Source organism: Oncorhynchus nerka, linkage group LG8 (genome assembly GCF_034236695.1).
Source record: "Oncorhynchus nerka isolate Pitt River linkage group LG8, Oner_Uvic_2.0, whole genome shotgun sequence".
Classification (NCBI taxonomy): Eukaryota; Metazoa; Chordata; class Actinopteri; order Salmoniformes; family Salmonidae; genus Oncorhynchus; species Oncorhynchus nerka.
The window spans coordinates 70,576,283-70,586,786 of record NC_088403.1 but is presented as its reverse complement, the minus strand read 5'-3'; the positions used below and the strand labels follow the sequence as shown (position 1 = coordinate 70,586,786).

General features: G+C 45.4%; 1 non-coding gene and 4 pseudogenes across 1 annotated transcript; all 5 read left to right on the top strand.

Annotated features, from left to right (window-relative positions):
- The first annotated feature begins 8,491 nt into the window (after positions 1-8,491).
- On the top strand, positions 8,492-8,610 carry LOC135573041 (5S ribosomal RNA; annotated as a pseudogene).
- A 242-nt stretch (positions 8,611-8,852) lies between these two features.
- Positions 8,853-8,971, top strand: LOC135573036 (5S ribosomal RNA; annotated as a pseudogene).
- Positions 8,972-9,231: 260 nt separating this feature from the next.
- LOC135573043 (5S ribosomal RNA) lies at positions 9,232-9,350 on the top strand. Its single transcript, XR_010464614.1, has one exon. It is a non-coding gene; the product is annotated as a 5S ribosomal RNA (ribosomal RNA).
- Positions 9,351-9,597: 247 nt separating this feature from the next.
- Positions 9,598-9,715, top strand: LOC135573053 (5S ribosomal RNA; annotated as a pseudogene).
- A 226-nt stretch (positions 9,716-9,941) lies between these two features.
- On the top strand, positions 9,942-10,050 carry LOC135573042 (5S ribosomal RNA; annotated as a pseudogene).
- The last annotated feature ends 454 nt before the right edge of the window (positions 10,051-10,504 follow it).

Below are 10,504 nucleotides of genomic sequence, written 5' to 3'. Positions count from 1 at the left end.
GAAGTAGGGACCCATTAGGGGTGCGTAAAGAGACATACACTGCCTGCATTAGTTAACCTTGTTGGAACTTTTAAAGAACCGTCGGACCTAGAGTTCGAAACTTTAGAATCCTGTTCTAGACCTCCGGTCGATAGTGCGTGGTGAGTTACGTGGCTCTACACGGTTCTCGGACCGAGAAACAGCTTCGTACATTTGCAATGACTTCAATTCATTTTTGCATCACGAAAATGGCGAAATTTAGAAATGTCCCAGAGTCGCAAGACTAGGTGTATTGCGACCGTCTCGCCCATATAGACAGACCCCAACGTTTCTGTCCGATAGCTCATTCAAGGACCCCGTAGCAAGTCATGGAAAAAAGTGGATTTTCAGCACCAATTAGGGTTTTGCTCGGACACCAAATGACAGATCGAGCGAAACTTGGGATTCGAGTCGCCTCAGCAAGGTCTACACGTAACATAAGAAATGGACCCGCAGCTAGAACGTAACTCGTGTTTTATGTTTTTTTTATGGTTTGAACCGAAGGCGTTGTGAATTTTGGACCAGCTCTGAAGTATGTGATAGTTGGCTACTAAACGAGTTGGAAAAAGTGGGTTTGGTGTCAGTTTGTATCAGTTTGGTGTCAGAATGATATCTAATTGACTGATGGACGGTTACTTGCTGGTGACTCTTGTCCATTTGCAATATGTTTAAACAGTGGTACCATCACCAAAAGTGACATTCTGAAATCAACCCTAACGAGCCATTGAGATGAACCAGAATCACTGCTCAGCCATCCCGAGTTCATCGGGCCAGTCAATTTCACATTCCTGCAGGATTTTTATAGCATGACAAATTCATGATGGTACCTGCCCATTGAACCATATTGCAAATGCACAGTGACTTTGCAAAAGTGAGAAAACATAAACAAATGGACATGATGAAATCAACACAACGAGTGATGGAAAGGTACAACTCTCACTGCTCGGCCATCCTGTGTTCATCAGGCCAGTCAATTTTGCATTTTGAGCATGTCAAATTTCATATGGCAAATGCCCATTGAACCATATTGCAAATGCACGTGCACTTGCAATATGATTCAACAGTGAAAAAAAACATCACAAAATGGACATGATGAAATCAACACAACGAGTGATGGAAAGGTACAACTATCACTGCTCGGCCATCCTGTGTTCATCAGACCAGTCAATTTAGCATTTTTGAGCATGTCAAATTTCATATGGCAAATGCCCATTGAACCATATTGCAAATGCACGTGCACTTGCAATATGATTCAACAGTGAAAAACATCACAAAATGGACATGATGAAATCCACACAGTGATGGAAAGGAACAACTATCACTGCCCGGCCATCCTGTGTTCCCATAGTGGGCATTAATATCAGAATGACCCGGTAAATTCATTTACAACCATATTTTTATTTTTGGGTTACCAGGTGCCTATTTTCAATCACCAGTTGCACAACAATGCGTATCCATCAGAATATTTTAAACAGTCCATAAAGCACTCAGGGCCCGGCCCCCAAAGATAGAGGGCCGTAGTAGGGTACTCTCCCATAGCGGGCATGGACAATAGGAGTCCTGGTAAATGCATTTACAACCATATTTTATATTTGGGTTACCAGTTGCACAACAATGCACGTGCATTTGCAATATGATTCTATAGTGAAAAAACATCACAAAATGGACATGATGAAATCAACACAACGAGTGATGGTAAGGAACAACTATCACTGCCAGGCCATCCTGTGTTCATCAGGCCAGTCAATTTTGCATTCCTGCAGGATTTTTATAGCATGACAAAATCGTGATGGTACATGCCCATTGAACCATATTGCAAATGCACAGTGACTTTGCAAAAGTGAGAAAACATAAACAAATGGACATGATGAAATCAACACAACGAGTGATGGAAAGGTACAACTATCACTGCTCGGCCATCCTGTGTTCATCAGGCCAGTCAATTTTGCATTTTTGAGCATGTCAAATTTCATATGGTAAATGCCCATTGAACCATATTGCAAATGCACGTGTTGGAAGGAGGCTTCCTTTTTGGAGAGCTGTTTTTTTCGGGTGTGGAGTTTCATTATCTTTTTTTGAAATGGAGCGTCCCAATAAATCGGTACCTGTAATAGGTTTGGCAAATGCGGTTAGGTTTGCTTGGAGGGACAAAGAAACTGAGCCAATTGGAAGAGATAGTTTCGGAAGGACTATATTGATGGGGATATTAAAATTGAGTACGTTTATGTTTCCAAGATAATCCGGTGGAGCTTTTGATGTGACCTTTTTAATGAAACATCAGGAAATTTTGAAGAAAGCAAAGGAAGGGAGTAAGACAAGGCCCTTGAGCCTGTATGAAGTCACTAACTTGGCGAAGAGTAGTTTTCGTGTGGTTACAGTGACTATGTATAACCCTCATGTAACGGACAATGAGGTGAGAGCCTTGCTGGGGAGATATATGGACAATGTCTCCTCAGCGAGGCTCAGACTCCTGGGATTCTGGACAGGGAGGAGGAGTTTCAGGCCCTACTTAGGGATGTTCTCCTGGGGGCTGACAGGGGACGTTAAATTATGCCCGTCAGCCTCCTTTCTGCAGGCTATGCATGGCCTATGGCCACACACTCGCCTCGTGCAGCACTAGGAGGTGCAGGTATTGTGGATCGGGTGAGCACGAGGCGAGGATTGTGCCGAGCCGAAGGCATGCCACGGGTGTGGCTCGGTAGCACACCTGTGGCGGGATTGCCCGGCTCGGCAGAGGTCATGCTCGTCTGCAGCTAGGGGAGCGAGAGCGGGGATGGAGGAAGAAAGGAAGAGAAGAACGGGAAGAAGGGGGTGGCAGAGGTGGAAGGACTGCAACGAAGGAGTCTAGGAGAGATGAAGAGGAGGAGGAGGTGAGGGTCGGGACAGAAGGAGGCGGCCGGGGGAAGGAAGGAGAGGTGGCGGGATGGAAGGAGAGGTGGCCGTAATGGAAGGAGAGGTGGCCGTAATGGAAGGAGAGGTGGCCGTAATGGAAGGAGAGGTGGCCGTAATGGAAGGAGAGGTGGCGTAACGGAAGGAGAGGTGGCCGTAACGGAAGGAGAGGTGGCCGTAACGGAAGGGAGAGGTGGCCGTAACGGAAGGAGAGGTGGTCAGGACGGAAGGAGGTGGCCATTATGGAAGGAGAGGTGGCCGTAACGGAAGGAGAGGTGGCCGGGATGGAAGGAGAGGTGGCCGTAATGGAAGGAGAGGTGGCCGTAATGGAAGGAGAGGTGGCCGTAATGGAAGGAGAGGTGGTAGTAACGGAAGGAGAGGTGGCCGTAATGGAAGGAGAGGTGGCCGGAACGGAAGGAGAGGTGGCCGTAACGGAAGGAGAGGCGGCTGGGATGGAAGGAGAGGTGGCCGTAACGGAAGGAGAGGTGGCCGGGATGGAAGGAGAGGTGGCCGGGACGGAAGGAGAGGCGGCCGTAACGGAAGGAGAGGCGGCCGTAACGGAAGGAGAGGCGGCCGTAACGGGAAGGAGAGAGGCGGCCGGGAAGGAAGGAGAGGTGGCCGTAACGGATGGAGAGGTGGCCGTAACGGATGGAGAGGTGGCCGTAACGGAAGGAGAGGTGGTCGGGATGGAAGGAGAGGTGGTAGTAACGGATGGAGAGGTGGCCGTAACGGAAGGAGAGGTGGTAGTAACGGAAGGAGAGGTGGTCGGGATGGAAGGAGAGGTGGTAGTAACGGAAGGAGAGGTGGCCGTAACGGAAGGAGAGGTGGCTGGAAAAGAAGGAGAGGTGGTAGTAACGGAAGGAGAGGCGGAAGGGCGAGAGGGTGTGAAGGACTGGGGGAGAGTGATGTGGTGAGGGCAAATGTGGAGGAGTTAAGAGGGATGGTGGTGGGTTTGGCAGAGGGGGAAAAGGAAAAGGAAGAGCACGTGGTGAATTATATTTATCAAAGACCTTCTGTAAATGTACCGCCGTACAAGAGAACTAAGAAAGGAGAGCGTGTGGACATCAGGAGGAGGAAGGGCGATAAGAAGGGGGGCAGAGCGAGGGGTGGGGAGTTAGCGGGGCCCTCGTGGGCTCCGTCTTCCGAAACTTTTAAGCCCCTGACTGATCTGGACCTCCCAGTTATGGCCAATACATGGATGATAGAGGGAGAGACTAGGTTTTTATTTGGGGGTATAACATCCCCGGTCAGGAGTCCGGAGGAGGGGGTGATGGATTTGAGTGTGGAGAATGTGCCGGGTGTTGTTTCTGTGGTCAGTGGAGGGTGAAGGTGGTTAAGGGGGGGTGGAGGTGGGGTTACAGGTAGCCGGGATGGAGAAGGGGAGCACTGGGTGAGTATTTGTTGTGATATAGGTAAGGTATATTGTATGTATTGGTTATTGGATATTGACTTTTGGATTTGGTTATAGTTTATTAGTTTTGATATGATTAGTTTTGTTGATGGTAGATTTTAAGTTGTGAAAATTACTGAAGATTATTGTTTGGTTTTGGAAAGTAATAAATATATTTTATTTTAAAAAAAGTACTCTTGATTTCGTCTGATCTCGGAAGCTAAGCAGGGTCGGGTTTGGTTAGTACTTGGATGGGAGAACGCCTGGGAATACCAGGTGCTGTAGGCTTTGTCAATTCTTTGTCCGTTTTTTCCCACAAGGCTGAAATATGTGCTCTCGCTTTGAAATAAGTAAGCAAGGTTAGTTTGTATTTCATCCAACAATCTGTGCTACAAATTATGGCTACAGTATATGCAATTTCTTCCACATTTTGAGTGACACAAAGATGCTTATCTAAATGGTGAAAATGTATTTATCTAACTTAATTGAGGAAAATAAGAACAATCCGAAATTCCTTTTTGATACTGTCCGCAAAGCTAACTAAAAAGCAGCATTCCCCAAAGAGGATGACTTTCACTTTAGCAGTGATAAATTCATGAACTTCTTTGAGGAAAAGATTATGATTATTAGAAAGCAAATTACGGACTCCTCTTTAAACCTGCGTATTCCTCCAAACCTCAGTTGTCCTGAGTCTGCACAACTCTGCCAGGACCTAGGATCAAGAGAGACGCTCAAGTCTTTTAGTACTATATCTCTTGACACAATGATGAAAATAATCATGGCCTCTAAACCTTCAAGCTGCATACTGGACCCTATTCCAACTAAACTACTGAAAGAGCTGCTTCCTGTGCTTGGCCCTCCTATGTTGAACATAATAAACGGCTCTCTATCCACTGGATGTGTACCAAACTCACTAAAAGTGGCAGTAATAAAGCCTCTCTTGAAAAAGCCAAACCTTGACCCAGAAAATATAAAAAACTATCGGCCTATATCGAATCTTCCATTCCTCTCAAAATTTTTAGAGAAGGCTGGGCTTGAAACTCACTGCCTTCCTGAAGACAAACAATGTATACGCAAATGGCAACTCTTTGTCTGTTTTTTCCCTCAACGTCAGTCAAGGTTGTTTGTATTTCATCCAACAATCTGTGCTACAAAATTATGGCTGGTTTTAGACCCCATCATAGCACTGAGACGGCACTTGTGAAGGTGGTAAATGACATTTTAATGGCATCGGACCGAGGCTCTGCATCTGTCCTCGTGCTCCTAGACCTTAGTGCTGCTTTTGATACCATCGATCACCACATTCTTTTGGAGAGATTGGAAACCCAAATTGGTCTACACAGACATGTTCTGGCCTGGTTTAGATCTTATCTGTCGGAAAGATATCAGTTTGTCTCTGTGAATGGTTTGTCCTCTGACAAATCAACTGTAAACTTCGGTGTTCCTCAAGGTTCTGTTTTAGGACCACTATTGTTTTCACTATATATTTTACCTCTTGGGGATGTTATTCTGAAAACATAATGTAAACTTTCACTGCTATGCGGATGACACACAGCTGTACATTTCAATGAAACATGGTGAAGCCCCAAAATTGCCCTCGCTAGAAGCATGTGTTTCAGACATAAGGAAGTGGATGGCTGCAAACTTTCTACTATTAAACTTGGACAAAACAGAGATGCTTGTTCTAGGTCCCAATAAACAAAGAGATCTTCTGTTGAATCTGACAATTAATCTTAATGGTTGTACAGTCGTCTCAAATAAAACTGTGAAGGACCTCGGCGTTACTCTGGACCCTGATCTCTCTTTTGAAGAACATATCAAGACCATTTCGAGGACAGCTTTTTCCATCTACGTAACATTGCAAAAATCAGAAACTTTCTGTCCAAAAATGATGCAGAAAAATTAATCCATGCTTTTGTCACTTCTAGGTTAGACTACTGCAATGCTCTATTTTCCGGCTACCCGGATAAAGCACTAAATAAACTTCAGTTAGTGCTAAATACGGCTGCTAGAATCCTGACTAGAACCAAATAATTTGATCATATTACTCCAGTGCTAGCCTCTCTACACTGGCTTCCTGTCAAAGCAAGGGCTGATTTCAGGTTTTACTGCTAACCTACAAAGCATTACATGGGCTTGCTCCTACCTATTTCTCTGATTTGGTCAACAAGTTGTCTTTGCCTGCCGTACATACCTACACGTACGCTACGGTCACAAGACGCAGGCCTCCTAATTGTCCCTAGAATTTCTAAGCAAACAGCTGGAGGCAGGGCTTTCTCCTATAGAGCTCCATTTTTATGGAACGGTCTGCCTACCCATGTCAGAGACGCAAACTCGGTCTCAACCTTTAAGTCTTTACTGAAGACTCATCTCTTCAGTGGGTCATATGATTGAGTGTAGTCTGGCCCAGGAGTGGGAAGGTGAACGGAAAGGCTCTGGAGCAATGAACCGCCCTTGCTGTCTCTGCCTGGCCGGTTCCCCTCTTTCCACTGGGATTCTCTGCCTCTAACCCTGTTACGGGGCTGAGTCACTGGCTTACTGGGGCTCTCTCATGCCGTCCCTGGGGGTGCGTCACCTGGGTGGGTTGATTCACTGTTGTGGTCAGCCTGTCTGGGTTGGCGCCCCCCTTGGGTTGTGCCGTGGCGGAGATCTTTGTGGGCTATACTCGGCCTTGTCTCAGGATGGTAAGTTGGTGGTTGAAGATATCCCTCTAGTGGTGTGGGGCTGTGCTTTGGCAAAGTGGGTGGGGTTATATCCTTCCTGTTTGGCCCTGTCCGGGGTGTCCTCGGATGGGGCCACAGTGTCTCCTGACCCCTCCTGTCTCAGCCTCCAGTATTTATGCTGCAGTAGTTTATGTGTCGGGGCTAGGGTCAGTTTGTTATATCTCGAGTACTTCTCCTGTCCTATTCGGTGTCCTGTTGTAATGAATTTCCTCCTCTTCTTCCGAAGAGGAGAGGCGAAACGGATCAGAGGACCAATATGCGGCGTGGTAAGTGTCCATGGTTCTTTTTAATACGTTAAGATACACATGAACAACTGACTACAACAAACAAGAAATGTGAAACTCAAAACAGTCCTATCTGGTGCAAACACAGAGACAGGAATAATCACCCACAAACACTGAAACCCAGGCTACCTAAGTATGATTCTCAATCAGAGACAACTAATGACACCTGCCTCTGATTGAGAACCATACTATAACAGCCATAGAAATACTCAAATCATAGAAAAACAAACATAGACTGCCCACCCAACTCACGCCCTGACCATACTAACTAATACAAAACACAGGAAATAAAGGTCAGAACGTGACACCTGTGTGAATCTAAGTGTGCGTTCTCTAATTCTCTCCTTCTCTCTTTCTTTCTCTCTCTCGGAGGACCTGAGCCCTAGGACCATGCCCCAGGACTACCTGACATGATGACTCCTTGCTGTCCCCAGTCCACCTGGCCATGCTGCTGCTCCAGTTTCAACTGGCCTGGGCCCTAGGACCATGTCCCAGGACTACCTGACATGATGACTCCTTGCTGTCCCCAGTCCACCTGGCCATGCTGCTGCTCCAGTTTCAACTGTTCTGCCTTACTATTATTCAACCATGCTGGTCATTTATGAACATTTGATCATCTTGCCACGTTCTGTTATAATCTCCACCTCGGCACAGCCAGAAGAGGACTGTATTTCCACCCCCATATGCTCTCTCTAATTCTCTCTTTCTTTCTCTCTCTCGGAGGAGGACCTGAGCCCTAGGACCGTGCCCCAGGACTACCTGACATGATGACTCCTTGACTTTGTCCCCAGTCCACCTGACTGTGCTGCTGCTCCAGTTTCAACTGTTCTGCCTTATTATTATTCGACCATGCTGGTCATTTATGAACATTTGAACATCTTGGTCATGTTCTGTTATAATCTCTACCCAGCACAGCCAGAAGAGGACTGGCCACCCATAGCCTGGTTCCTCTCTAGGTTTCTTCCTAGGTTTTGGCCTTTCTAGGGAGTTTTTCCTAGCCACCGTGCTTTTACACCTGCATTGTTTGCTGTTTGGGGTTTTAGGCTGGGTTTCTGTACAGCACTTTGAGATATCAGCTGATGTACGAAGGGCTATATAAATACATTTGATTTGATTTGATTTGAAATGCAACAGCTGTTAATCAGACTCACTTTGACTTTATATAGTGCACCAAGAGATAGTTTCTCTCTTACGACCACACTGTCCTGAGTACGCCTGATCTTGTCTGATCTCGGAACCTAAGCAGGGTCGGGCTTGGTTAGTACTTGGAAGGGAGACCGCCTGCGAATATCAGGTGCTGTAGGCTTTTTGTCAATTCTTTGTCCGTTTTTTCCCACAAGGCTGAAATATGTGCCCTCGCTTTGAAATAAGTAAGCAAGGTTAGTTTGTATTTCATCCAACAATCTGTGCTACAAATTATGGCTACAGTATATGCAATTTCTTCCACATTTTGAGTGACACAAAGATGCTTATCTAAATGGTGAAAATGCAACAGCTGTTAATCAGACTCACTTTGACTTTATATAGTTCACCAAGAGATAAGTTCTCCCTTACGACCACACCGGCCTGAGTACTCCTGATCTCGTCTGATCTCGGAAGCTAAGCAGGGTCGGGTCTGGTTAGTACTTGGATGGGAGAACGCCTGTGAATACCAGGTGCTGTAGGATTTTTGTCACTGCCTTGTGGAATTTCAACTCTTTGTCCGTTTTTTCCCATAAGGCTGAAATATGTGCCCTCGCTTTGAAATAAGTAAGCAAGGTTAGTTTGTATTTCATCCAACAATCTGTGCTACAAATTATGGCTACAGTATATGCAATTTTTTCCACATTTTGAGTGACACAAAGATTCTTATCTAAATGGTGGAAATGCAACAGCTGTTAATCAGACTCACTTTGACTTTATATAGTGCACCAAGAGATGGTTTCTCGCTTATGGCCACACTGGCCTGAGTACGCCTGATCTCGTCTGATCTCGGAAGCTAAGCAGGGTCGGGCCTGGTTAGTACTTGGATGGGAGACCGCCTGGGAATACCAGGTGCTGTGAGCATTTTGTCAACTCTTTGTCCGTTTTTTCCCACAAGGCTGAAATATGTGCCCTCGCTTTGAAATAAGTAAGCAAGGTTAGTTTCTATTTCATCCAACAATCTGTGCTACAAATTATGGCTACAGTATATGCACTGGCTTCCAGTTGGAATTTTGAGTGACACAAAGATTCTTATCTAAATGGTGAAAATGCAACAGCTGTTAATCAGACTCACTTTGACTTTATATAGTGCACCAAGAGAAGGTTTCTCACTTACGGCCACACTTGCCTGAGTACTCCTGATCTCGTCTGATCAGGAAGCTAAGCAGGGTCGGGCCTGGTTAGTACTTGGATGGGAGACCGCCTGGGAATACCAGGTGCTGTAAGCATTTTGTCAACTCTTTGTCCGTTTTTTCCCACAAGGCTGAAATATGTGCCCTCGCTTTGAAATAAGTAAGCAAGGTTAGTTTGTATTTCATCCAACAATCTGTGCTACAAATTATGGCTACAGTATATGCAATTTTGAGTGACACAAAGATTCTTATCTAAATGGTGAAAATGCAACAGCTGTTAATCAGACTCACTTTGACTTTATATAGTGCACCAAGAGAAGGTTCATACGGCCACACTGGCCTGAGTACGTCTGATCTCGGAAGCTAAGCAGGGTCGGGCCTGGTTAGTACTTGGATGGGAGACCGCCTGGGAATACCAGGTGCTGTAAGCATTTTGTCAACTCTTTGTCCGTTTTTTCCCACAAGGCTGAAATATGTGCCCTCGCTTTGAAATAAGTAAGCAAGGTTAGTTTGCATTTCATCCAACAATCTGTGCAACAAATTATGGCTACAGTATATGCAATTTTGAGTCACACAAAGATTCTTATCTAAATGGTGAAAATGCAACAGCTGTTAATCAGACTCACTTTGACTTTATATAGTGCACCAAGAGATAGTTTCTCGCTTACGGCCACACAAGTGTTTGGAGGGAGTTGGTTGTTGAGTTGGAGAAATACATTTGTTTGCTGTTTTGAAGTAAATCTTTTTTGGTTGGTGATTTTTGGTAAAACAAATCTTACTGAAGAATTTTCCCCTAGCAGCTTGCGCTGTTAGGGGAAAGGTTTTTTTTCATTTCCTTAAAGGAAGTTTGAAAGACCAAACGGACTTGTAAAGAAGCATGAATGT